Source organism: Scatophagus argus, chromosome 11, assembly GCF_020382885.2.
Source record: "Scatophagus argus isolate fScaArg1 chromosome 11, fScaArg1.pri, whole genome shotgun sequence".
Taxonomy (NCBI): Eukaryota; Metazoa; Chordata; class Actinopteri; family Scatophagidae; genus Scatophagus; species Scatophagus argus.
Window position 1 is genome coordinate 12,668,522 of NC_058503.1, and position 24,961 is coordinate 12,693,482.

The 24,961-nt window shown below is 39.0% G+C and overlaps 1 protein-coding gene across 1 annotated transcript in view; it reads right to left on the reverse strand.

Moving 5' to 3' along the window:
- b3galt1b (UDP-Gal:betaGlcNAc beta 1,3-galactosyltransferase, polypeptide 1b) overlaps positions 1-24,961 on the reverse strand; it is a 40,358-nt gene that overhangs the window by 2,783 nt on the left and 12,614 nt on the right. The gene's annotated exons all lie outside the window — the stretch shown is intronic.

The window sequence follows — 24,961 nt, forward strand, 5'->3', positions numbered from 1 at the left end:
ACTATGAGTGTTATAGTAATACAATAAATAACCTTAACTACTGAATAAACACTGCAGAGAAACTGGAGACAGAAATCATCACAACAACGTTTCAAAAGTTAATTTGCTTCTTTGGAGTAAATCTTATAGGAGGAAGAAAGGAAAGGACTCAGATCAAATCAATATCCAATAAATTACAAAAGTGGTTGAAACACATGGGAAAACCGCAGTGCTCTCAGTCGTCTGATGTGACTCATCATCCGACTCGCTGAAATAATTCATTGCTGTTTAGTTATTATTCAGAGGCAGCACACATTGTGATGTGCCCCACATACTGTGTTACAGCTTTGATCTGCAACTGGCCAAATTCGCTGCAATGTTGATTATAACAGTGATTTTCAATGAGATTTTGTACTCACATTCAATTACAAACAACACAGAATAGATGAGAGTTGTGACCATGTAATAATGACATTGTCCATTAGTAAAGTCCTGCATTGAACATGTTACTAAAAGTACAGAACTACTACCAAAGTGTGTCGCCTGGCCCCTGTGAGTGCTAAACCATTAGAAATTATTAAATTATTACAGCCGATTCATTCATATGCAAGTAGTATTTCACCATTGTAGTTGGCAGAGTTGGACGTCATCTATACAACTATGTGCACTATTGGTTGGTCTAATCTACAGCAATGATTCATATTCTCATCATACTATGCTTTGCGTGAAAAATCATGATTAAGTAACAAGTGATTGCACCTGTTTAATAAGTGTTAATGGAGCAGAAAGCACAATATTTCTCTTTGATTTGAAGTGTAACAGAAATATAAACAAAAATGAAATGGAAAAAAGCAAAATACCTAAAAATACGTCATATAATCTATTAACTATAGATTAACTACTAATAACTGATTGACATGTTTGGTTCACAGCTGCTTATTTACGCATCCAGCAGATACAGAGTAACATTATCATTAATTTGTTTGCGGTCATCGGTTAAGTTCAGTGTTTTTCATTTCTCTGTTTACTCTGGTCTTTCTAGCCGTTAAATGTTCTCCAGCTAGTCACTGACCGAGTCTGTCTGCCATTTGATTTCTGAGCAGGTAGTGTACAGTGGGGTTTTACAGCTTTGTCATGGAAAACAGCTGCCTGCTGCGGACCAAAGTAGATGCTATGAGATTGGTGCAGGTGAACCACAACAGTGAATTTGTGGGTCCAGCAGCTTAACAACGAGCTGAAACTCACTCTAAAAGCTACAAAGCTGCAGACTGAGGTGACAATTCTCTGTAGGCTCATCACTATGTCATTTGACACTGTCAGGTGAAAAATGCCATATGTAATCAATGTAAAATTATTGGTAGCTACAGCTTTAAGTTGTATGTTGAATTTGCTGAGTTAATAAAAAAAACATGCACGACCCTAAGTGCTATAGCAGTAATGGTTTCTATTTCACATAGCAGGCAAATGCCCTTTTAAACTCCAACTAAAAAACTAAAAAGAGCTGTGGCGTTGGCAGCATTCTGCATGACATTGTGCCATGTTAAACCTTTCCCCTGTGGGGATTTTTTTTTTCCCACCAATTTGTTCAATTCTGCACTGCTACACTGCCTGTCTATTAAAGAGCCAACAGATATGTGTCATGCCTATTTTTTGAAAAGTCGTTCTGCAGTGTGGATCCTGAGATGTCGTTTATTTGTGTTTCGCAGGTGGTAGCTTCAGTATATGATAGCGGGCTGATTATACATCCTGGCTTTTGAAGGTCTCTGTGACTTTTCTTTTCACTCACGGAAGGCAGATCAGGCGGTGCGCCTCGCAGAACAAAGACCATAATGCAATAAAACTCTAACTCTATTTCCATCTTCAAAGCTGGAGAGTAGCAAAACCTGGCCTGAGCATACAAATGTAGCAATAATGACATGGTTTGAATCCCATTTAAAGATGGACTGCAATCAACTGCAGTCTACAGCGAAATTGTAAGCGAAGATAAAAAAGGATACACACATGCTTTGAAAACAATGCCCTCCTCTATGTTGCATTAATCAGTGCTGGACTTTTATGCATGTGTACGATCAGAAATAAACCTCATCGTGACTGCACCTACACTTCTTTGTTGCAAGTTTCGAATTAGATTTGGTAGCAGCAGATTACCAGTCTGAGACTGTCTTACAAATTATCCGTTTATTCTGAACTGAACCCTTTCCTCGAGAGTCTTTAAGCCCAAAATCCTATGTTCAGTGTTAACTCAAGTTATCAAACTTCTCCTCCTCTTGTGAAATTACTGTGAGATCTCAGAGGATTTAGAGAAGCAAACAATCGTTCTTTTTAACAGTTTACTCAGACGCAAGATATACACAGAGATGCCAATGTTTTCCAGTACCAGAGGAGGGTAAAGGGTGAGGTACAGTGAAGAAAAAATAACCAGGGAAGACCATGTAATGAGTCTCTCCTCGAAGGTTAACAATAGAGTAAAAACAGAAACCTACAGAAAAACAAAACAAAAACAAGGCACATACAGTATGTACATTTACACACGTTAAAATACACAATAATCGGGGCCTGCTGGTAGCAAGCAGTCACTGTGTCCCACGTTGTCACTTCGAAATCTCACTTTCAAGTTTTTAAGGAAAACATTTATGACACAGAACTGAGGGAATGTTTATGGTGACAGTTTATCTGTCTATAAAACCTCCAGTGGCTTTTCAGAATATTTTTCAGAATATTTCTAAACTGGTCTGATTCAGCCATGTGGATATACACCACCGCTCAAATTGTCCCTGACTCTGACTGACACAGAAGAAAGTGCATTTTACTACATCTGAAGGTCTGCCATTAATTAGTTCCTAGTTAATAGACACTGTCTATGAACAGCAGTGACCTCTTTACTGACAACCGGTGGCTCACAAGTCACTAATCTGTGTTATCATAATGACTGTGATGATTGTGCATCACTCACTGCATCAATTTTGATCATACTTTTATCTCTGTGGGTCAGAGTGATATAAATGCGTCTCTTTGCCATGGAGGATGGTGTAGCGGTGGGGGTGGGGTGAGGTTTATACAACACTGAGCTGGGACAAGAGTCAGAGAGGTGGAGGTCCTGGTTATGAGATTATTATTGAAAGGCTGAATTTAGATGCTCTGAACTCTGAAAAGAGTAATTATGTTTTCTGCTACGCTGCCACTTCACTGAGCAACAGTTTCCGTAGAAACATCTGACCTGAGACAGGTGAAGTGGTAAGATTTGTACAGAAAGGCTGCCATTCACTATGGTATAACCCTAAAGTCAGGGTTAGTTTATGAGTTCAATCTGTCAGTCGCTCAAATGGCATTCACCATCACTCTTAGTGGTAAGATGCTGGTGAGGTACTTTGTTCCAAAGGCCTTTCAGATTTCAGTCTCCGGTTGTCTGCATGAGTGGAGGCTGAAATGTGACTCTAGCTTGTGTTTAGATTTTTTTGTAGAGTGAAGCAGAGCACACAGGCAGACCACCAGACCTTTGCATTGCTATTATTCCAATCAGTCTCCATAATACTGAGTGTCACACAGAGAGTCAGCCATAAAAACCCCCAGTCTGTGTGGCCAGACTGGGCTGATGGCAGAAAGGATAGCATCAAACAGCCTGTATGGGGAGGATCACAGTCGCTCTGCCAAGCTCTGGATCTTCAGGACATGAAGCATACTCAAGAAACATAACAAAGAGGGGAATAAAATGAGGAAATAATTAGCCTATACTACCAATAGAGACCCAATTTATCATGATTTATTATATAGCAAGAGGTAAACTTGTATGGGGAGCACTGCGCAACTCAGCCATTCATCAAGACATGACATTTCTTTCTCAGAGCCTCTGGGTTGAATGTTTGGCAGACTAGTTTCTAAAAAGGGCTATTACGTTCTCCTCTGCACACGACAAAAAATGTTTTGATTCATGGCCTCGTGACCATCTATTGACAGGTCTCTAAAGTGTTTTTCCAATAACAACATCTCAGAGCTAATAGATTGCCAGATTGAATTAACTGGTTCATATGAATCTGGAGTATTGAGGAGAGCCTGCGCCCAAAATTTAAATTGATTACATTGGCTGTCATTTGACACGACACCCTATGAATATTGCTGGTTATATTTTTAATCACACAGCACACTGTTCATAACATTTGGAGATAATAAGATTGATTTTAATAATACTGTTTTGCATTTTTGTTGTCCTGACAGTATACATCTACACAGTGCTGTTTTTAAACAAATACCCCCACTGTTTTATAGCCAGTGTTCTATAGTATGTGGAGGACATGTAACTGTTGGATTCCTTCACCTCTCTCCTTGGACTTATAATTTTATATAAGGACTACAACCCTAGCATGGAACAGACCTATGTAAATGTTTTCACAATAAGAAATAATTCCATGACAGACCAATATGACATGCTGATGGCAGAACCTCCTGATGGAGCAGAGATGTGCAAAAAAAAAAAAAAAAAAAAGACATGAAAATTGCAGCGCAGCAAGTGGTAAATTCTTAAATCTTCTTGCCAGCATTATGTTGCTGAAAGCCACGTCCACAAGCTTCTATTTGAGATTTCTTCAACCTTGGACATGAAAGCAGAAAGACCATGCACACTTTTTCAAAGCCATTAAAATGTATTTTTCATAACATTTACTTGAACCTCCCTTTACTTTACAAGACATTTTTCCTGGTACTCTATAATAAAACACAAATCAAACAAAAAAGTCAAGTCAAGTTGAAAAGACAATTTATCAACCATAGTGCCAGATCCCTTAAAAAAGAATGAGCCCGTAAAGCTTTTTCATCACTCCGTCTCTATAAATCTCCATTCCAGAAAGACTGTTGTGCAACTGTAAGATCTGTCGTCTGGAAACACAGATGGCTTCAGTATATCAACTGAGAAAACACTTAGAAATACTCTGGCATCACTTTTGATGACAGCTCTCGTAGATAAGTCATGTATTTGCATACTGTAGCAACATTTATATCATCTTTATTTGTTATGTGAAGTGCTATTACTCTGCTGCTGTTAGGTTGCTATGGTGACCTAAAATGTTCCATACTGAATAAATCTCATAAATCTTCATAATTATGAATGCACTTTTTTCAAAGTCTGTTTTTATTCTGCAGTGCCATTCATCAATCTTTTTTAAATTACTAGTAGAAAAGGTCTTTTTGATGAACAGTAACATCATGAAATAAAAGAGTCACTGATTCTGCTACAAATTATTGGAATGAATAACCAAAAAAAAAACTGCTTGAATGAAACAAAAACAACCTGCAATAAACTCTGTTAGTGAAAAATGAAGGAGAATTAAAAAAACATTTAATAACAATGAACTCAAGTATTACAAAATATTGTTTTTTACAATTTTATGTTTACGCTTTATACAGTATTTTGACTCTTTATCTGCTGGACACTATGTCACTGAGAAGTGCATTTTTAGTTTATATACACTGAAGATTTCCAAGTTACCACATCAACACCTGAGTAAGCAAACTGGAACACGATTCACCTCCAAATCAGTTGTGCTGTCTGTCTGAAACTGAAGTTTGGAGCCTCTCTATCTGTCTGAAAGAGATGCATTTCTAAGAGTCTGTGTGAGCTCCAGGCAGGCAGGCAGGCTGAGCAAAGGCACACAGGGAGAGGATGAAAGGACTTTGACTGTATTAACACAAAATCTGGAAGGTCGCGTGGTTGTGTTTATTTGTGCGTTAAACGTAACTGCTGTGAAACAATCAAAAAATGACTCACTGCTTTGTACAAGCTTACTGCAGCTGTCTCTCTCCATCTCTCTTTGAATTGTGCATTTACAAACAGCAACCGAAATGGTGTACATATCATACCTTTCAGCAGGAAGCTTACTGATACTGAAACAAAATTAACTTTCAACTAAAACTACTATTTTTCTCGAGCCTGAACCAAAATGCTTTCGACGCAAAAAAGCTAACCACATGTGGTATACCTGATACAATCTCAGTCTGTGGTGTTGTAGATGGCATCCATCTTGACCACTTCACTTTGCTGCATATGGTACAATGAAAGGAGCAATATTCTTCCACAAGTCTCACTGTGCTGGATGATTTCTAATTCCAGTGTTTTAATTATTCATTAGCATGACACCACAAAATATTCACTTCTGTACTTTTTAACAAGCCAGAACAAGATTTTGACGGACTCCCATCCTTCAGACACTTGCTGGTTAAGCTGTTGTTACTAAATTTAAGCCTGGCCACAGTGGAGGCTTTAAATAAAAAAAATTAGCTGTGTCTGAAACAACAAAGATTCATGTCCTGGTTTCAGTGGAAGATGACAGGCAGGCAGGTGGTCGGTGCCAGAGGAGCAATAACAGTGACAGAGGAACTAGAGGAGAGTATAAAGAGGGGAGTCAAAGATCCTGACTCAGTGGTTGCCACGGGGACCGCTTGCACATTTCTGCCATCAGGCATTGCCAAAAAATATTAGCGATGAGGCAACATGAGTTGAAGGATTTCAAAGAAGAACTGCAGACAAACAGGAAGTTGGCATCCTGCTGGGATGATGCCAGCATTCTTTCTCCCTGAACAGATGCTGCCAGTGTCCACTATTCTTTGTTCCCTTCTTCATACAAAAGATGCACAGAATACAAAAGCTCACACTGATGCTAGGAAAGGACACGATGTTGTTAAAAACAAACAAACAAACTAACAAACTAACAAATTTGCCAGTTTCACACCACCAAAAACTCAATTTTTGATGAGCTGCTTTGAACATACTCTTTGCAGAGAGCTACTTCTAAATGCTTTGCTTCAGAAAGGCTCAGTATAAAGCTGTAAAGCAAGAAATGGGAGAACTAAAATGCAACCTTCCTTTTCTGCCAGCAGTGGGATGTAACTGAGTACACTTAGCAAAGTACACTTCTCAAGTATTTTGATGTACTGATACTTCAACTACAGTACAATTCAGAAAAAATATTAAAAACTCTACTACATGTTTTTGACAATATAGTAACTTTCAGATTAAAATATAAATCAGCTAATACTTTTTGATGTATTATAATGGAATTAACTGAAATTAGCTCTAGCTTTAAGCATGTCATGGAGCATCTCATGGGTCCATACAACTATTTGGGTGAGTTTTGGTTTCACACTTTCCTTTCCCTGCTATGCCTGAAACTTTCTGATGCTCAGCTCCTTGAGGCTTTCCTCACAGAAACGAGCGATAGGCCTGACTTACTCACTTAAAGTTACTTGTGGTTGCCATTTTCTGTTTGGACAGCAGGGCTATTTCAGTGTGCTGTCTAACAAACAATTCCTTGCAGGAAAATACGCTTCAGCTAAAGTGTCTCCAGAAGAAAAGGCAACAAACACCCATTACTTTACTTGAAAACTGAAAGTACAATCTTTTTCAGTGGGTACTTCAGCGGGTACTTTTTCTACATGCCTGCAGTACATTTGCTATGAGCAAATTATTTATGATATCAGTGCTGATATTGCTGTGTGTAGTTTTACTGTGTTCTCTGGATCGAGTGCTGTCCTGTCCTGTCCATTTCTGTATCTTGTCCAAAGTAATACGATGTGAAGGACCCTCATTATGGAGGCCAGGATGCTAAATTAAAATTAAACTAAATAAAACAGGATGTGGCATTGAACAGAGCAGCAATGAAACCTCTAAAACTTATTGACTGCCTGCCCAACAGAAAAAGAAAGAAATACAGATGAGAATGCCATATTTTTACATGCGCAATGTGCTTTTGTTTTCAGCACATCCGATATCATGTATGCAGATGTGATTAGAATTTTTTTAAGGTTTATATTACCCCTTAAAAATGATTCAGAACCTCAAGTGTCTAAGGTAAGGTGCTGCTAAAGGAAAGCCTCTGATGTGTCAAACAGACAGCAGCTCAAAAGATTCATTAAATTTATGGCTTTGAACTTCATCTAAATCCGACAAATTAATATGTGAGTATGTAAGCTCTGGCTTTTTTCAGAAAAAGCACCAGACAATTTAGATGAATGGGCTTGTCTCAGCATAGGGATGTATGAAAGCACTGAGAGACAAACTGTCATAGCATCCTTTGTTTTGGTCTCTTCATGCAATTAGTTGACAATAAGAAAAATAGAGAATCATGGCAGCCTTAACCTTTATATCTATAACAAACAGAAGAGTTCACACAGCAAAGAGAGAGCAAGGCTCAAATGAAATGTTTGGCAAGCCAGTGTAATATATCCCAAACATGATTGACATCCTTTGATTAAGTCTTTAGTCCATGTTCTAAATAATGAAAATAATGACACATACAAGAATTTTCAGAGCTTCCAGCTAGACATTATTATGCAGAAGATTATCTTACACAAAATGCCAACTGCACATATAAGAATCAGTTCTCAAATGTCAAGCAAGCACAACTTTGAGTGACATGTTCAGTGTTACAGAGAGTGCCCTGGATATTTGGCATTAACACACAGCCAGGGGATAAATTGGATCGGGTCTAACTGGGCATCAGCCCTGTAACACAGGCTCTCAGACATCATCAGGCTCAGCTAAGCCCTGACATATCCTGCATCAGCAGCCAAAATTATTCACTCATACTTTTCTACTGTGGAAACAAAGAAGTATTGTTCACATGCTAGTCATTAAAACAAACTAAATTTGGTTTTAGACTGACAGTCACTACTAAACACCCACTGCGTACTGTGTCAACACTGATATGATTAATGCGTGTCAGCAGCACCAGTCAGTTACACACACCGTCAGGGCAAATCTTGTGAAATTTATTTACATGAGCTCTTAGTGCCGCTTACAAACTATGCATATGGTAGTTCAAATTTAAGTGGAAGGATTATAAAAATGATCATAAATATTTTCAGATGAAGATTATGGGACTAAAGCACAGGGGTGTAGTTCAATTTTAACAGGAAAACTGAAAACAAAGGAGGATGCTGTTCACTTTTTGCTGTATACATGGATAGAGCATATTTTTGTGTGTTTGGACAAGAGAGGTCTGATCATGTGTCATCAGTGGCACAGGTTTTGGTAGAAATGCAGAGACTTAATGAGAAGATGTTTGCTATGGAGCCTCTCCAGCCAACCGTGTCACATCACAGAGCAACCAGGTAGTCATTAGAAGGACAGATGGTGCTACGGCTGATTGGGCTCTCTGCTGACCTATTTGAAGGGGTTTTTCCTCATCATCTTGTCTCTCCTCAGAAGTGGTGAGAAATAGTGAGGCTCCAATACAGACAGAAATGCAAAGTACACTTCAGTAATCTGCAGGATGCCTATTGCAGCTTTGATGTGTGGGAGACTGCAAGGAGCTAAATGAGCTTGTGAATGCCTTGTGAATAAATGTGCAAAACATGTCTATTATTACATGAAGCCATATAACTGGGAGTTAGCATATAACTAATGATGACCGAGGGAAGAAAACCTGCTAGAATACATCACTTTGGGGATTGCTTCCTTGCAAGACAAATGTGAAGACCTTTTCTCGAAATGCTTGTTAACACCAATGATGCTGTCACAGGTAGGGTGACAAGAAACCCTGCATGGTCTCTTCTCCTCAAAATGCAGTTGACTGAGCTGGAAGGCTGTAAAGATCTTGGATTTTTATAGTAGAAAAGGACAGATCTTTTGTTTCCAAGTAATTGTTGAAGAAATGTAAAAAAGAACAATCCACCACAGAGCTTTGGAAAGGAGTAATACTCCTCTGATCAGTTTTGCATTTGGTGAAAAGGTGAGGAGTGACATGAACCAAAAGCTTTAGGTCCACTGTCAAGAGGCAGTCCCCTGGTTGAACGGACCACATCACCAGCATCCTAAAACTGAAATTTCTTATGTACTTGTTTAACATACTCAGGTTCAAGATTGGTCAGAGACCACTGTTTCTTTTGGTGTAAAATTTGTAAAACCTGTTCTGATCTTGTAGAGGAAAAATACACACTCATTTGGTCATGGGTGATTCTTCTCGCATTCTCAGCTTTGCCTGAGTGCTAAACACTCAGGGATTGTTTTTATGCTAACTCACAGTCTGCTTCTGCACACCTCTTTAGTGAGCTCATGCTAAACAAATGTCACCGGTCACGGTGTCACTGACCTTCACTGATGCTTTGAAAGACGTTGGTCTTGTCAGGATGTACTGACCAACTTTTACCACCTTAAAATGTTCATTTTGGAAGCAAGTGAACTTTATTTAGCACAGCACCTTTCACAGTGCAAGGTCACAAAGTGCTTCGACCAGTGTAGAAATGATTAAAAATAATTAAACAAAGATCACCATCATGCAGTCACATCAGATGGACTGCATGCAAGATGAAAATGTCAAAGCTGGGTGGTAAGAGAAACTAAAGATGTTTTTATGTAGATCTGGGCTGAATGAAATAACAAAAACAGATCAAAAGGGGGAAGGTGATTTCAATATCTCAGCAGCCAGAAATCCTTATCATCACTTTAACAAACGATTTCAGCATGTACAACATGTAGAGATAATATAAAGCAACCTAATGCCAGTAATCTCTCTTCATTATGCCTCTGATGTTCCAAATTTACATTTGAAGCCATATATTTTCACTTGCACTATAGAAATAACACCGCAAGGACATGACTTTAATGTTGCAGAACGCCTATTGAGTTTCATTTTGCAACATTCAGAGCAAGATGAAACAGGACGCGGCAGCGAAGGCAGGAATAATCAAGGCTAGATGGAGGAGACATGAATTATGGGTCACTTCTATGATGGCTGTCACTGCATTTCTGGCATCAAAAGAAAGAGCGAGTGTGAAAAAGCCTTTCTGTCAAAGCTCTGATACTCACACATAGTGAATAAACTGAATGAAGGAATCTGTAATCTTCACTGTCTGCAACAAAACCACAAAATAAACAACATCTTGTGAGGGTGAAAACAAGGTTTTTTAGTGCTTGGCAAATAGCCAAATTACTCATGGATGCTGTTTTCAATAGGATGCACCTTGTGTGCAAAGTATTATATCTCAGGATTGAACTAATTATATTTTAAATTTAGTTGCATTTATGTAAAACTCAATAAGACCAGGTACAACACAAGTTATCAATACAGGTTTTAGTCTTCCAAGATCATGTACAACTTTAAGAAGACTGATTTTAATCAATATGTTCAACTGCTACTGTGTGGATAATTTCTGGTATGATGTTAACTTGAGGCATTTCAGTATTCATAACATAAATGAGCAAATTAAACAAGCAATAATAAAAAAAAGTTTGTCTTTCTCTCAGGGAATTTCTTTCACTACTCTTTAAGGATGGATCAAGGTGTTAAAAGTATAGGCAGTCAAGTCCTTTATAATGGATATTTCTTGAATCAAAGGGATAGTGATGAAACAAAAAGACCAATCATAAGATAAACAACTGCATAAAGAGAAATAATGAACAAAAAGCACAGCACGGATCAAAATGTCAATACTCTCTTTTTCCTTTCTTGTTATTTTGCAATGACAACAATGTGAGACAACTGTGTGAGAGATCAAGACAAAACAAAATCAATGGTTTTTCAAATGAAACTTTTCTGTATAAATGGACAAAAGCCTTGGAGTTACTTGAGGCAAACAGCTTGAGTGAGTTGCTATACTCACAAATGAACTGCAATAAGGCTATGAATTTAATCTGTCAACACTGTGGCCACAATCTTGTTTTGTAGCCAATGCTGCCTGGGTTGGGGAGTGCGATGCCTCTAGTTTAATTACATGTCCCAGCAGTGTATGAATAAAGTGCTTTTCTTATGGGTTAATATCTCAAAGAGTGAGCTACAGTATTTTAAAACTAAGTAATGGGGTCGCATGAAATACATACTAGATTTGTTTATCATTTATTATTCTTTGTCAGAGTAGCTTGTAGTTTAGATTCCTCTGTGCAAACTGTGTTACTGCAGCTTAACTTCTTCCAATGAAGAGGAGCATGGGGTTCCAGGCAGCAGCTCGTGCTTCACGCTGAAAGTAAATTGTTCTGTTGTATTTGACTTGATCTTGTTTTGGTGATGGCCCACTCTGCTGGGTGCTAGTCTCTGCATGTATGCTGCTGCCATTTATCTACTGACAGCATTGCTATTGTTAAAAATTTTTAATGACCATATCCTCAAACTGAATCTTAAGTACGAGACTGTTTGACAAAATACGCCCTTACCATAGACAAACATAATGTAATACAGAGAATGGCTAACTGAACTTCCTCTTCCTCATCCTCTAATTGTGGCAGTTATTTCATTCCAATCACTCACAGCCATGTTTTAGGCGTCGCTGACTTCATAACTGCATAGCAAAGCCTGAGATACGTAACATTAAATTCACATATACCTAGAAATCTCTTGAAACTACACTTGAATGCTCCTGATGCAGTGGGTTGGGAGGTAGCAGTCGAAGAATAAGCACCAAACTTGTTTATATGGACTATCTTGTTGTTTGAGATCTCTTGAGACTTCTGCAAGCCTCCACCGCATATGATGAAAGCACTGCAGATTAGACCAGACCAGACCCGATTAAGTGACATAAAAGTAGATTTATGTTCACTGTGAAGACACTGTGAAGACGCACCCTAATTTTATGTCCGCTCCCATCACAATATCTAAATTGTAATAATTGTAAGAACAACATCGTCACCCAAAATTACAGCGATGAAATTTTGATCAGACACACAAGGTCAAGCTATTGATTGTTTATTGCACTAGATACAAACTTAGATTTGTTAGAAGGATATGCTTTTAAAGGGAGCTCTAGAAAAAATATAAGCAGCAATCTGTCCCCAAGAACATTAAATTTTAGTTAAATCAATAAAAGCAAAAGCTAAGCACATACAAAGGAGGTTCGGGTCGTGAAGGGATCTGAGGTGAGTGTCAGGTGGCATGAAACCTGAATGAATTTGTTTGGATGTTATCTGTCAGCTGCTAGTGACAGTGAAGCATGAATGAAGCAGCTAATATCAATCAGCTAATGCAGTCACAACTTCCGTTCTCTGCCTGAACTAATGCTGTCCTCCGCGGCACTTCTCTTAAATGTTTTTGAATTGTTTTACTCAGCGGTGAAACTGCTTCATCCCACCAGATGATAAAATACAGTCTGTATTATATTCCTTACATTATCCTCTCTTGCCTACAGCCGCGACAGGCTCAAACAATTACAGTCCTATTTTAAATTAATTCTTAAAAAGCGTCAAATGCAAAACGTGGCATTTGTACAAGAACCGCTTCCTTCGACGACTCAGATAGTGGGGGAGTCATCTGTCCAGATGGCCACAGGAACACTGACTGACCTGCATCATTTCAGCTCAGGTGGCAAAATAGACCATGTGCTTTTCCAGTGTGTATGAAATGGATGCCTCGCCACTTCACGTGGGAGAATCAGCTACAGATCATCAACTCAGGAGCTGGCAGTGATTTCTCAAAGCACACTTCCACAAGGCAGATGCTTTCTCGACATGGAGCAAGATCCCAAGCTGTCCAGTTGATACTCGTTTGATGCACAGATATGAAACTGAAATATTCAGTAACTTTAATGGAACAGCAAAGTGAAATATTATATTATATTATATCATACTAATACCAAATAGCACAAAAATTATGTCAGTATGATATCACAGGACAGGTTTTAGACTGTGAAGCAGCAGTTTAATATTCACTTTGAATGTAAACAGAATTAATAAGAAGGGTAACCAGACGCTGTACCTTGCCTGACTGATTCAAAATCGTTTGATATGCTGATCTCTGGGAATAGTAAAAACAAAAAGTAATTTATTTAGTTGACTGTATAAATTGGTGCACCAAACACTCTCCTAATGAGGTTCTCATCTCCAGGTTAACAGGGGTCTGTAAATGTGTGTTTATGAAGCCAAGCACTGATGTATTGAGAAAGTAAATGCAGCTGTGGGACCTGCACATGTGACAGGAAGTAATTAAGCTTCCATTACACAGAGCCGCTCATCTCTGCACACCGTTAATGCGTTCTAAAGATTTTCCTCTTGCACGCTCCAAATGCAGCGTCACAGATAATGTAAATAGCCAAGCATGACCCTCCTGTCACCACAGCCTTCACCTTCTATGGCAACATCAGCATTAATGATGAATCATTATGCAGGGGAATCTGGAACTGTTGTCTCATTATCTGACAGGAAGCAGCTCCCCAGTCATCCGCAAAGACACCTCTGTCTGAATCCTATTATCTCCCTACTCCTTCAGCCCTGTGGCATCGTGAAGAGGATCGCCCAACCTTCTTATAAAGCACTTCACCAAGACACATGCTGTTGACCACAGCTACACCTGTGATGTTCTGCACTTGAGATCAGACAACGGAATAAGGAAATGCATTGTCCACACAGAATTTGATATCTCACTGCACTCTCACACAAGCACACACAGGCCACGCAAAAGTGTTTTTATTATTGTATGCACCAACCCACACACACGCACACACACACGACACACTTTTCTATTGTGACAACACTGCTGCGTCTCTGTGTGTTACCTCTCAAACAGCACAGGTTCTCTTCGATTCACTGCCCACCACTCTCCCTCACTCCCAAAGCTCTGTCATGAAATATGCATTCTCATTCAATACGTTGTGATCCAGAGTCCACACACAGAACTGACGGACTAGCCGGTTTCCTTTTCCATGGCAGTGGCGAAACCTTCTTTTAGCTTCCAGCCCCTTTTCACCAGTACAGTGCTGTGGATAATTTATGACCCAGGTTGAAGCCATGAGGCAAACACAGTTACTGCTGGCCACCCAGAGTCAGTCCGTCACAGACTAACACCTTCTGTCTCCATTGACAATCAAATGAAGAAGGATCAAAGAATCCCACTTTTCAATTTACAAGGTCCAAAATTCAATCTCTTATTGAACCTGGACTTGCTCACCACTGAATGCCTATTTTTCATGTATCATATATATATATCATATAACAGTGAATGTTATAAATGTATATTATATAAATATGTATTTTTATACATATCTGAACTGTTGCATCACGCAACTTGGCTGTGTGTTTTTCCAAGCATGACGCAGAGAGCCAGCAGACTCATTTTAGAGACTCACCAGCACAGACAGACAGCAGGACGTGAGGAAGGATGATGGGGAATGTACAGCTCTAGGGCTCCTATTACAGGTACAGGATATCAAAAGATAACACAAGACAAGTGTCTCTGGAGAAACTGTCCAAAAAAGTTCTGCCTGCTCTGAAAACTGTGGGTCAGTGCCACGTGAGGTGAAAGAGACTCTTATAAAACCCAAAAGAAAGCAAACAGATCCAGTATGAATGGAGAGATAGAACTCGTCTTCTGAAAGATTTGTCAAAAAAAGAACTATTAGCCACAAAATAAAATCTTCATTTATTTATTTATAAATGCAACTAACTGCAGAACCTGTAATAATATTGTTGTTTCTGTCTAATATGTCTCCTCTGCACAAGCAGATACCTGCAGCTGCCAGATGAGACAGATAAGCTAATTCCAGCACAAGAATGTAATGGACACCCAATATTCGAACCAGCTTACAGAGACATCCTGACAAATGACAAAGTCACTGTCATAAAGCAGATATGATTTCAGATTTCTAGGTATCAGTAAAGTGCATTATGTCTCCTCCTTCAAGAAAAGAAACACAGCAAGATACAGAAAAAGTAAAATCAATATTATCTCCATTCTCTGTGATGCAACGACAAAGTGATTCATGTCCACATCATCAGAGACAAAGCTTGCACCGTCTGAAATGTAGTTCAAGGCAATGTATTCAGTTCAATGGGCGCAGTGGCTTATGATGATGAATGAAAAGAAAAGCAGGGAAATACATGGTAAATGTTGCACCAAATACATGTATTCTGTTCTATTTTCTTTTACCTGGAATATCAAGGCACGATTGAGCACAAAGTCTTCAAATCAAACTGAAAGTGACAGAACCCATGAATAGATCTTGGTGATTCTTGTGCACTTCATTTGAATTTTCAGCCTAGTCGATATATATAAACCTGCTGCCACTGCTGCTATTTGCTACTTTCGGTTGTTAGGGATTGTAGTTATTGTGCTTTAAGTCAAAAGTGCATGCACGCAGTAATAATATATGCATTCGTTAAGCTATTCTGGCTTGGAGCCTCAGACGGCTAAGTGGTTTGCAAATAGAGAAAGTACATTAACATAATACCACGTTTCTGATGGTGGTAAGAGGCATCAAGGACATGGAAACATGCAGCAAAAATAAAAATGCTCATGTGCTGAGCCAACAGCTGTTCCCAAATTCTGTTTACATTAAAGAAAGTTCACAGAAAGTTCTGTATATATGTGTGGCCAACACACTAACGTACTTAAACTATAAACATGATTAAATCTGAATAAAAGAGGGCAGCAGGAACATGCCGTGAACACAGCACTGACATGTTACCACCTTTTACCCGTGCAGAAGATGCAGAGCAAAATTAACATCATGTTTCTGGCCACTTAATGAATGTAAGACCAAATCTCAAAGTTAGCCTCAATGTGTCCAAAACTCATTCAAAGGACAAAAAGTTCTTATTAAGTCTGCACATCTGTTTCCACTCCTTTAAATTTTTATGTAAAGCTACATTAACCATCTCTTGGCTGCAGCTTCCCATTTGGCTGATGGACATTTCCGCTGTCTGGAGAACACTGCATTTCCTGAAATGTCAACTATTCCTCTAATGTACACACACCTTTCTTCATATGAACAAGCCTGTGAGATTTCTACACGTGAAAGGTTCGAAAAACCTGACGGGTATCTGACTCGACAGAGAAAATCTATATCCATCACAGCGGGGAAAAGAAAGTCTCTTACTTTTCAAAAGGGAGAGGCTACAGAACTACCGCCAAGAGGAATAACATGCAGAGCACAACAGCCTGCCATTTCTCAAATGCCAGTGCTTTAGGTGTGTCTGAAATAAAAGACAATGCTGCTGGTTTGTGTTGCTTAAAGGAATGGCAAATAACACGCACACCACTAAGTTCACATTCATTTCAGAGAATCGACAGCCAGAATCGTCACCACGTGAGAGGTGAGAATGTTTCAACAAAATTATTCAGCTGGACAAAAATTTTACTCATTTTCAACAGCCTACGTGGACTGGCGTTCGCTGCTCTGCATGGCTTTGTGGTGTTCATCCAGTGTGAAGTGAAACATCCTTTGTACTTGAAAATACACGTTGCCATTTGTTTTCATTTGGCAGTTTGACTGCACATCTGAGCTTACCCACAGGAACAGCTAAAATTTACTTCTACTGAGCACAGAGAATTTAAGATCCTCTAGAGACAACGTGCATCTGAGACCTGGCATATGGTGAATTATTTAGGGTATATTCAACTGATAGTTATGAAAAGCTGCACTCAGATACACTCAGAATCTTTACTTAGAGAATTAAATGTCATTAATTAATCTCTAACCAGGGTTTTAGACATGAAAACAAATCTATATCACATATACTACCTAAAACAAACTTAAAACACAGTGATATTTGGGATGAAAATAAAAATTAAATCAGTTCAATACTACAAAAACAACTGTTGTTATTACTCAAACGAGCAGCTAGGCGTGTTGTATCCTGTCACAATCACGGAAGGAACAACTGAACAACTAATGATTCTCGGGAAACAGAGAAAACTGCAGGTTTCTATAATTATTGCTGATGTTTGTTTGGATTGTGTGCAGTCTGGAAGGAAGTGCTGCTGTGTTTCCACCTCTCCTCGAGTCAAAATGGTCTGTCATCCTGAGCAGCCTGCTCCAGTCTGTGCTCGACGAGTCAGGTCCTTTCCCAATTCAGGGTCTGTCATTGACTAAACAATCTGCCATCTTGTACCGTTTATTTATGGCAAATTCTGTTTTGATATTATTTATGTTATTGTGGTTTTAGTAGTGGTAGCAGTCACTGAGCTGTTATATGGTGGTTATAATGAATTTAAGTGGGTACAGACCGTTTCAGCCCTGCGTGCAAGTTTTCTTTTATAGCGAGAATTCATTTACAGAAGTGTGTATGAATTAGCCATTAAAAATCTTTTATATACGATCCTTTAACTTTGCTGGCTCAGAAGACTGAATTTAATTAGTGTGTCTGCTTCTCTCTCACTTTTACTCTCTTATTTACCACTTCATTTCGCCACTTCCACGTACTCGTTGACAACTAGTTTCACTTTCAGTCAGTTCTTTTCAGTCAGGCTTTTTGCCTAGAGCTCAGTAACAGACACTGTTAAAGTTCCTGTTACATTGAGATGACATAGCAGGTGGTTGTCATGCACTGAAAAGATTGCCTTTACCAGAAAACTTCAAATTCAAATGTTATTCAAATGCTTAAAGTATAGCGTAATGCTATTTACTACAGTTTATTTCTTGTTATCATATAATCCTAAAGTGTTGTTATTGTTGTTAAAGGTCAGTATCTGATTATCTGCCAATGAATCAAAAATCACAAGTTCTCATGTGTAGGATTTAAACATTTTGGAAGTTGGACAAAAAGTCAATATTAAACTTGATAGTATGTGTTATTTAACCACGGCTCCCAGAGAGTTAATGTGAGTGAATTACTTGGACATTTGGTATACAGTATGACCCTCCTCATCAGCCACCACTTAGTTCAGAGATTTTTTTTTTATTATTATCATGTATGTCCAAACAGGATCTTACATCTTATGAAACTATAAATGACTACCTACTCTCAGCTTCGCTAAAGCCTACTGATCTTGTTCCTATCTTGCTTTTCCCGCTCTACACGGGACAGATCGGCCTGCCTACACGCAAACTTAAGTAGCCTCAACATCTTCCTTTCTGTAATTTAACACTTCAGGACCTCTTGTGTAAAAAGCTCTGAAATCAGACTCAGTCCATAAGCTTCAGTGCTCCACCTTCTACCCTGCTGCTAGCTACCATCAAAGACAAGGTTCTCAAATGTCTCTGCCTCAAACCAGACAGCCCTCCCCCACAGCTGGACTGAAATGTACTATCATGTGTCTGATTGTAGCCATAGCTTTTTGAACAATCCTCCCGTGAAGAGCAGCAGCACATTTCTCCGTGGCAGCTTTACAGCGGAAGCACCAATGTCCCAAAATGTAACAGGCCTTCCACAATGCCCCCCGGCCTCTCTGAGGGCCCACTAGTGTGTTTGATCATCGCTGCCAAATGGAACATGGCCTCCCTGCTGATCCAAGGAGAGCTCAGTGGCTACAACTCCTATCCATTGTCCATTATTCAGGGAAAGGAACCTTTAAACCCTTAAAAATCTGTTTTGGTAAGATGTGGTGTTTGGATTGGCATCTTCCAAATGGGAGGACCCCTGACTGTGAGGGCTTTTCCCCCCATCACTGATAAGACTGAGGGGAGAGAGGGATAACATGTGACAAAGACTGGACCCAGACTGGACACATTGTGATAACATGGTCATCACATCAAAGGGATAGTTTGACAATTGAGGAAATATGGTTATTCGTCTCTGCTGGTGACCTGGCAACCTGACATCTGTTCAAAAACTGCAAACTGCAAACACTGTATAACATGTTATTTAATGAGCTCTACAGGTGCCGGTAGTTGGATTTTGTTGTTTTGATTTTCAAACATGTTGGTAAATTTCTTTTAGCTGCTAGGTCGCCTGGGCGCACTTGTGCTCCCCCAACCCTTCTTATAAGCCCTGCGTGATAGACAGATAGACAGAGAGAAGTAACAAATGTTCATATCTTGGTCTAATAAATTCTGCCAGAATGAATCACAGATGCTGTTAGTGTTTTAGTTTTGTTCCGTTTTTTTCTGAATCTGTTCCCCTGCAAATGGGGAGGTTCACTGAGTAAGACGCTTTATTAAACAAGCCAAAAAATCACTACAGACAGATGGAAGTTTTAATGGCAATGTCTTTACAAATAAATCAGATTAATGAATTTGCTTTAGTCAGATGTGACAAAAAAGTTCTCACTTCACACTTATATTACCCTCTGAATGCAATATTGCAAAGATATGCATTTTATAGTTTGACCTAATTTAAATCTCTCTCTCTCTAACCTTTCAGTTTGTTTACATTTCTCCTTTAATTCAAGTTAGAAAAGACATGAGCTGACAAAAGATTTCTTGAGTAAGTTATGATTATACATAATTCCTCTACAGCACAGCTCTGCATTGTCCAAAAAAAGCATCTCATTATGCAGATAACAAGTGGTGCTGACAGTCAATGATGAGTGAAAGAGAACTGCAGCGTGATTATAGAAGTAGATTCATCATAGTTACTGTCTATAATTATGTCTTGGCAGTTTCACTGAAAGTCTGACGAGACAGCTTGCAGAGTAGAGAATGCGAAAGAGGCTGCAGAAAATACTCCTTTCAAAATCTTAACAAACACTCAGCTTGTGCAGTTCTATCACGTGTGCAGATTTCCATATGCACTGTGGGGAAAAGGGAACATAGATATGGGCTCCACTGTGCGTGCCGCAGTGTGTGAAATTGAGATTGAAACCTTTTCTGGAACTTTTCAACATCAGAATCAAATTGCTGGACCTGATTTGCTTTAAGTCAGTTATCTCAATTTTAAATGAATGCTTTTATCTCATATTAGTTTATTCCAGACTACAAAAAAAGGCTGTGATACCACAATATAATAGGAAAATTCAAAAGAACAGCTTCTGTTTTGGGTGAATGTTTATTCACATTTCTTCAAGGCCAAACTGTCAGCAAGACAAAAGCAGACCAGAAACAAACCTGCAAGCAAGAATATGAGAGCCTTAAATCTCAGAGGCACACAAACACACTGTGTACTGTACAGTTCTGCTTTTCTCTGCATATGCCCAATTAGCAAGCTTACGGTACATCTGACTTTCCGTTAAAAAAAAACTGGAAGAATCCTAAATAAATTAAAAAATGAATGTTAAAAGCTTAATTCTTCAAATCCAGGCACCTTGGTTTAAAAAAGCTTCCGTCTAACCAATGCTGGCACAGGCTTGCGTGAGAGGCCTGATTCTGGCAGGCGGCACGGAGGTGTTACACTTTCTACAATGAGGCTTTGAGATACATGCTGGAGTTAAACTGAACAAAACTACAAAAAAAGTACAAGCTGTGATTCACAGCGCGTCGCTTCCTCCTCACATTAAAATGACCACAAAAGCTACAGAAACAATCCCGGTATGATAAGTTGAGGCCAATGAGATACGAACCACAGATGGCAGGTGTGTTCACTTAATGTTCTACACACTGAAGTGTGACGCGACTGCTCATCTGACGACAAAAGTGAACCATTTGCAGTCAGTGACTATGAACCTCTGAACTGAGCAAAGTGATTTGTGATTTCCACCTCAAATTCAGTATGTGTTCGTATGTGTGGTTTGCTGTTGATCTTTTGGCACTTAATGTGATGGTTATGAATCAAACACAGGATTTACTGGCTGTATCATGCACAACTTGGATTACGAAAGTCAAAGCGCGTGTCGTAAATGTTTGGTGCTTTCTGCGTTGAAACACAATGAATGTCCCCCTCAACTACAGAGATATTCTGTTGAAGGACTAATAGTTTACTTCTAATTTCTTGCTGACGCTTGAGATTGTCTCCGCGTGTTAGAAAAGCCGTTTTTATTTTGGAAAAACCTATGAAAAACACAGAAAGCTGCTCACAGAGAACTTTTCCATACATTTTCAACAAAGTTGCTGCAAAATGAACATAAGCTTTAAGAACTGTTCTCGATGGAGCCAAACTCATGACTAACGTCTGCAAGTTTCGCAGAATTTTTTTCAATTGTGCTGAAATGATTAGGTGATCTTTAATGGAATACTCAAATAATTGATAATTAATTGATAAATTGATAACTGATAAAACAATTTGTGTGACTGATTGATACTATTTTTGGTATCATTATTAAAACAAACACCTCTTTTTGCAAGCGAGCATGTTGACAGCATCACTTCCACTTTCATTTTCTATTCAATTATTAACTGGTCAATCTAAATAAATAAATAAGTAAATAAGGCATCTAATCCAACATAATAAGTCTGTAGCTTCAGCCCAAATTACGACAATTACTGAATGAGCATGAGAAATTATTTGACATCCTTCAGAGTAAATGCCTTTAACGCTGAAGCCATTACAAACACAACACGATATCCTTTATCTATACTATGTCCTGAAACATTGCCCTTCTACAAAGCAATTACACAGGGAAACGAGGAGCCGCAGGTACTCCTTTGGAATACAAAGGATGGCAGACTGCAGAAAAGGATTTGGGTCTTTGAGCACTTAGACACAGAGTGATTAACCTTTATCTTTCAACCTGTCCCTGTCAGACATCATTAGTGAGTGGACGTTCACAAGAAAAGATGGCATGAAACACAGAGGAGCAATAAGTATGTACATCCTGCCCATTTTATTACAGAGTTTTACTTTAAATAAAGTGATGGGATGTGCTACAACAGGTTGATAAAATTCATCAAAAAGAATATACCAGTGCACCACGCTGCTAAAAATAAACAGTCATAACCACCATACTATTTCTGGTCCGCTTATAACAGCGTTTCATTTGAGGTGTTTTTTAGTGCACTTACTGTATTCCATTATTTCATTATTTTCGCCGTCACTCTAACTAAAGGCAAAGCACAAAGCAGTTTAGGAAGGTGTCAGCTTCCTCTCAGCTTCTCCCTGCGTGGATCCCCACTGTGCGGCAGCTCGGCTCACGCTGACCTCAACGAGAACACGTCATGACTTGCATCATACAATGCGACTCCATAACCTCATGGGCAGACGGGGCCATGCTAATGAGAAGGCTGGAGCAGGTGAATGCACTTTTCTTTCCACCACATTCTCCCCGGAGATGTGCTCATTACAGCCGAGCTGGGCAAACACATCCTCGACGTGGCCTCTTAGGTTAGACTTGTATTCTGTGGATATTATTACCACTTATCCAAAATCTGCAATATAAAACCACCTACTCAGTACAGGGGTTTGAATGGTTGACACAGAATGCTGCATGCATGGATCTCATTTTTTCCAATTACAGGAATAGACTATTAGCATGATACGCTAAGATCAGTCTTCATGTACATCTACATGGTAACTGTACCTACATGACATTTCCCATTTACTGAAAATCAATTTTCAATCAAACCTTTCAGCCTCATGGCTCTCAAAAACACACACAAAGCGAAAAGCAGGTCAAACAGACAGGAAACACTACGCACCAGCATATTTAGAAATTCATAAGTGTTTCATCCATTGAGATAATACTTTATTGAGATAATAGATGCAAAAATGGCGGAGGGAACATTTGCAACATCTAAAAAGGAGCTTCCACACTAAATCAGGCTGAACTCTTCATAGGAAACAGGCTCCTCACCAGAACCTGTAATCTGCAAATAAAGAGCTTTGACACTATATTCACAAATAAATCACTGTGCGAATAAAGTCAATTTGTATTCTACTGTGGACTGGACGTGCAACCCAAAGCTCTGTCTTCCATGGACTTGCTGCTGGCCTCTACAGCTGTGACCGAAGGGACAGCTGGTGATTTAATGCATGATGCTGATCACGACATAAACCAAGGAAAGGAGGAAAAAAGCCTCTTACACCCAGTCTCTTACACCCATTTTCCTGTCCTGCCATATGGAATACTGCATCTGCTGAAAGAGTATTATTGCTATGAATGTCTTTTATAATTTAACTATCTCAATGGAATATTTCTTCTTTAATTGTCTGAATCCCAGAGAAACCAGCTTGTCAAATAACGATTCTAAGGAGACTAAGCACACATTTAATAGCAGAGATTTATAGATGCTGTATGTTGTGCCTCTGTGCATTTTCTCTCTTCCTTTACAGGAACATTTCTGAACTGATAAAAACGAACAAACAAAAAAAAAAACCTTCTGACAGAAGTTAGATTTGATTTTACCTCTGTGGGCTCGGTGCACATCAGTTCATGTCACGTTTAATGTAGCTGAGAAGAAAGACTGAAAGCAAAGGGAATCAGCTAGCCTAGCTTTGTCAAAGTTGTCTTTCAGCATCCCAAAATCCAACATACTTACATGTTATATCCTCTGTATGTTACGCACCCCCCCCCACCCACACACACACACACACACACACAGAATAATGAAATTAGAAATTAGCCCGCATGGAAAAACATAATTGCTCTTAATTAGCATTGACCGATTGAAAATATGAAATATAAGTTTAAATACAATGTTTTACAGGTACAAGTTAACTTCAGAAAACAGTACAGGTAGCATATGACAATTTCACAGGCACCGAATATGCTAATAATGAAATCTCCCACACCTCAAACTGAACAATCTCTACACTGAATGTGGAGATGAAACATAGTAGAAACCCACTACAAGCACACTGCCTGCAATTCTGGAGTCTTATTACTGTTTCAATGCTTGATTTTGTTGTGACTTGACTACCTGAAGACTTGAAAGTTATTCAGATCTCAAGGTCTGATCTGATAAAATCCCATGATCTGGTAAAAGCACGATTAGCGCAGATTTGAAAGGAAAATGCTGTGCCATGTAACAGCATACTGAGCTTCAATTCGCTTATCACTATTTACTTAACACTATTATTGATGGTTGCTGTTTTCAGTTGTGACTGAAGCCTCTGGGTATGAAGGAGATACATTTGGAGCTAATATTCATAAATATGCGACATTGGAAATGTAGTATGTGTACACTTATCTAAATATTCCAGTCTGTTTTAAAGGAGTCGCGAAGCTTCTTTGTGTAGAAGAGACCTGAGAGGGAAACATAATGTGTAATATTTCCATGACAATTTTTGGCTTGGGTTTCTTTTTTGTTTTCCCTGTCAAATAGCTTTTAACATCGCTCTCTACCCTGGCCATAGACTTGTGCATGCTTTTTACATTTTTAGTGTGCTGAATATGTTAATGAATAATTCTTTGATCTGTCAAAGTTATTTTTCTGCTGCCTACAGTGGGTGTCTGGCCTGCAGAAATGGATTTTTGTACAACACTCCAGGCTGGTCAGGCAATCATGACCCACAACAGCCACACAGCTAAATTTGACTCAAAAA